Genomic DNA, 5,170 nt, shown 5'->3' with positions numbered 1-5,170 from the left:
CAGATAGGTCCCTCTTTAAAAAAGAAAAGTATCTGGAAGTAGCTCTATTCCTGGTTATAGATGACTTTACTGATGGAAAATTTCTTTTAAATTTCCCATACAAAAGAAGAAATGTGTACTTTATTTTAGGCACTTGAGGTGAGGTAAGAGCTTTTCTGACATTCATTTGCTCTCAGTTGACTTTGGCTCAAAATAATTCACATGACAAACTGGCATATTTGGGTGTGGCATGTTGTGAACTGCAACTAGATATGTATTAACTCTTGGTTTGGTGACGTAGACTTAGCACAAGATATAGCAAATGTTTCCTGACCATAGTCTCATTTGTACTCACTCCTAACCAGTAAAGTAGGACCTTTCTAAAAGAAGCAAATCTGAGATATAAATGTCTCCCAATAGGTCATTTTTAGCTTTACCATGTAAATTCAGGGAAGTTTACCGGTAAGGTGTTTGTGAACAGTTAGGGGCAAAGTTAGGTAATGTAAGAGGTGTTAATAGATTTTGTGTCAAATATCTAGGCATTTTCTAAACCAAGGAGAATGATAACAAGGACAGAAAAAGATAAATACTGTTGGTGAACAATCACTTCTGTTAAGGTAACACAATTAGAGGATTCATTTGCAGGAATTATTTAATTTTTTTTGTTTAAACAAGGGTTTAAGTTTTTCAATGTACTTGAAAAGCAAACATCCTAGACAGAAATAAAAAAAAAAACTATTATAAATTATTCACAGAGATGGTTACTGCTGGTGAAATCTTTTCATAATTGTGGGCAGATCCAATTTAGGTAATTATAAAAAGTTGGGAATGGAAATGTACTATGATTTAAGATTACCCCTCTTATTGATGGCTTGGGATATAAAAATGATAACATGATCTTTCCAAGCCTATGTCAGCATAAAGGAATTAAAGAGAAGAAAGAGGTCTCTCATATTTAGTTTTTATGGTCTTGATTGGTATCTTCATTGGAGACAGTCTACATTAAAGTCAGTTGGTTTTCTTCTTCATCAATTTGATCAGAAATTGCTACCATTTGGACAGGACCATATCAGGTGGAGCATTTTTTTAGCTGTGAAATGTACACACAAATCTCAATACCTTCTAGTTTTGTAGCAGTGTCATCAGTCAGGGGACTTTGGTAAGATCATTTTCAACAGGATTTTCAAGGGTTGTCTTCCAAGGTGACATTTCTAAGCCACCAGACTCAAGGCTGTGACTCATAGGCTCTTTTGAATTAGAATCTACAAAAGCTTTTATAAACTGTTGATAATAGATTTTAGTATGAGACATTAGGAACATATGGTAGGTGGTTTTATTAGCATGAGTTAAAAAGGAAACAACAGAAACTTTTATACAAATAGACTTTGGTCTACTGGTGAGTGACTATCACATGTAGACAAAGGTTATGTTTTCCAAAAGGGGTACTGTGAACAGTCAGCAAGACCAAAGACCTTAGACCAAGGGGGTCCAGTAGTTTCAACAAGTTTAGATATTTTAAGTTTGAGAATATTATTTGTTCTCATGAAGTTGCCTGATGATTGAGGGTGACAAAAACAGTGAAAATTCCAACATGTTTCCAAAACATTCATTAAGGCTAGTATCATATGTACAGGGAAGTGGGTGCCCTGATCAATGGAGTTCTTGGAGAGTATACTCTAATTGAGGAACACATTTTTAAAAATCATTTATTTACTTTAGAGAGACATAGATAGAAAGCCTGAATTGGGGGAGGGACAGAGGGAGAAGGATAATCTTAAACAGATGCCCCACTAAGCAAAGAGCCCAATGTGGGGCTTGATCTCATGACCCTGAGATTATGACCTGAGCCAAAATCAAGCATTAGATGCTTAATGGCTCAGATACCTCGGAGCCCTGGAAAACATGTGTTCTGACAATCTTTTTGTCACTGTGAAGGCATCAGCTGTCTAGAGAAGAGATCTTCAATCTACATTAAGAATATACACAAAAATAAGAACATATGGATAACACATAATATGTGGCAGTTGAATTAAATCCAAATACAGGTGCTCAAATTTTCAGTGGAAGGAGGTTGGAGTTCTCTGGGAATTAAAGTTGTTGTTGCTGTTTTTTTTTTCTTTTCCTGAAAACTATGGACCTGACAAAATAGGCAGTAATTAGCTGCTTTCACAATTTTATAAAAGTCTCCCCATCAGTGTTTATTTATGATTTGACTTATCCGTGGTGAGTGAAGGAATACAAAAAGTAAAGATGGGGTTTGCCAGAAAGCTGGGAAGAATGCAGTGGCCATATTGCATTTCCACAGCCTTGACTTATTTAAAACCATTGTTTGCACATCATGACTTCTGTGATTCCAGAGAACAATGGGTAAATCATTTGCATGAAAGTCAGCCAGGGCATCTCTGTGATACTCAGGTTCAGTCTTTTTGGTGCAAGACTGTTTTGTTAACAATAATTTCACAAGGTAAAAGAGTAGCAGTAAGGAGATCATTTACTTGATTTCATTTTTGACTTGGGTCCCCATGAACATAAGAAAACCCCTTTGTTTCTACAACAACCCCATATCATGGACAACCTCAAAAGCATACCAGTTATCACTGTAAGTGATAAAAACCTGTCCTTCTGATAACTAGCATGCTCTGGTAAGAGCATGGAGGGTTTATCTTTATTTTTTTTTATTTTTTTGACTGATTTAGCCCAAAAATATTTCTCCTCTCATGTAGTTAATATTGGGTAGTTATGGCATAGTCAGCTTAGAATTTCCCCCCCATCTTTAGTGCAAAGCACTTCAACAAACATCATTAGATCAGGATCAGTCAAATGGGGTGTCTTATAAAACAAGACATGGTGTCATGAAATGAAATATTATTATTTCACCCTCATGGGGCTCAATTTCATAGGTAAGGGTATTAAGATAGCAGGATTCAAAATATTAAAATGTTTAAGATATAGATTTTGATGTAGTCTCAGGAGATTATTCTGCTCTCAGAAAAATGTTGAGTCAGTTCAGATTTAAGGAGACTTAGGACAGCATGTGAAGTTTGTAAATAAAAGTCATTTCCATGGGTTAAATCTGCCAAAGCTTCTATTAACTTTGCAGCTGAAGCTATGGCCTTAAAGCAATTGGATTAGGCACCAGTAAATTAATCAAATTGTGTGCTGTAATAAGCAATGGGACTGCATTCATTTCCCATTTCTCTCAAGAGCACATTTAGGACTTGATGATCTCTTTCATGTACAAATAAGGTGATAGAATAGTCAGCTAGCCTTGGGGCAGAAAGTTCTTGCAGAGTTTTAGTCTTATAAGGTCTGCTTCTGTTTATTTTCCCAAGGAAGGTATTCAGGGAGTGAAATATTAATAAGTACATAGAGTGGGGAAGCCAATAGAGAAAAACTAGGAACTAGTCTCATAGACCCTAATCTGCAACATACAGACAAGCCTAAGAATCCACAAAACTTTCGTTTAGTTGGGGGCCTAGCAAACTCTTGGATTCCCTTTACTTTCTCTGGAGATAAGTGGATTTCTTCAGTGCTTAGATTATAACCTAGGTGATAACAGTATCTAGACATAGTTGTAATTGTTCCTGGGACTATATGTCCTTTTACATCTAACTGCTGGAGCAAATGAGTGGAATCTTTTAAGTGATGCCTTTTTAGTAACCCATTACAGCAAGATGCTGTCTACATATTTTGAAAGGGTTGAATTTCCAGGAAAGTGGAGTGTGGTTATATTTTGTTGGAGTACTTTGCAGGGACAAGAAGGGACCTCAGTGAACCTTTGAGGTATGACTGTCCAGGTATATTATTGATTGTCTCAAGTAAACACAAGTACATACTGGATCTTGGGATGTACAGAGATGCTTAGGAAAGCTAACATAGGTTGACAGGAGTAATCCATTTTATGTCTGGTGGAACTTGTGTCAAAAGTGTTTGGATTTGGAACAACTGTGAAAAAGGGAATAGTTATCTTGTTAATAGAAAAATCACTATTCCTGCCATTAAGTTTTTGAGCCAGTAAAATCAGTATATTACTGGATCTGGTACGTGAAAAGATTAGTCCCAGGACAATTAGGTCTTCTACCATTGGTGTAAAGTCTTGTGTGACCTCAGACTTAATGGATATCCAAGTAATTGAGGAAGAAGTTTGTTGTTTCTTTCTGGGTATTTATAGGCTCTACGTTTTGTTTTATTTATTTATTTTTTTCTCCCAAAGCCGGTATTAGAAGTAAGGCACATATTTTTGCGTACCTTAATTAAACTAGGGGACTCTTGTTGTCATCATTCTTCTTCTACATAAAGAGAAGAGTATAAGGAGTACTCATCAGGAAACTTTAAGGTGAGGTCTCCCCTGGAGGCAAAATATATTTGACCTTTAAATTGAAGAGATTTCTACCAAATAGATTGACTAGGCCTGTGTTGCACAGTAAAAAAATAATGTTTTTCTTCTATGAAATGTCCCAGAATCATTTGTATCAATCTTCCTTATTGTATTATGTGCCCCTCTATTAATTTGTTTGTTTGTTTGTTTTCTCTTTTGTCTTTTTGTCTTATAGGTGTGGGGTCCAGGTAGAGAGTATACCTCTCATAACTATCAGACTTCAGCAGGATTTCCCATTAATTTTAATTGTAGTTTCTACTTGGCTGTTTAAACAAATAACTAGTAGCAGTTTACTGGAGAATCCTTTGGGGTCCTGTTAATTCTCAGAGCAACCTAAGGGAATAGATATGGGGGCACCTGAGTTGACATGGAAAGACTTTCTTTTTTTAAAATAAATTTAGACTTAAACAGCAAGGGATGGAGGGAGGTTAAGATGGCGGAGGAGTAGGGGACACCTTTTTCAGCCGGTCCCCTGAGTTGAGCTGGATAGGTACCAGACCAGCAGGAATATCCACGGAATCAGCCTGAGACGCAGGAAGATACATCTGGATCTCTACAAATGAACATCTCCAGCGCTGAGTATCGAGGTACGAAGCGGGGAGCCGTGAAACCGCGCACAGATATCGGAAGCTAAACAGAAGGGGGAGGGNAGAGCAACCTAAGGGAATAGATATGGGGGCACCTGAGTTGACATGGAAAGACTTTCTTTTTTTAAAATAAATTTAGACTTAAACAGCAAGGGATGGAGGGAGGTTAAGATGGCGGAGGAGTAGGGGACACCTTTTTCAGCCGGTCCCCTGAGTTGAGCTGGAT

The sequence above is a fragment of the Ailuropoda melanoleuca genome, unplaced genomic scaffold (genome assembly GCF_002007445.2).
Source record: "Ailuropoda melanoleuca isolate Jingjing unplaced genomic scaffold, ASM200744v2 unplaced-scaffold7743, whole genome shotgun sequence".
Taxonomy (NCBI): Eukaryota; Metazoa; Chordata; class Mammalia; order Carnivora; family Ursidae; genus Ailuropoda; species Ailuropoda melanoleuca.
The sequence above is the reverse complement of the archived record's forward strand: the minus strand, read 5'-3'. Positions refer to the sequence as shown.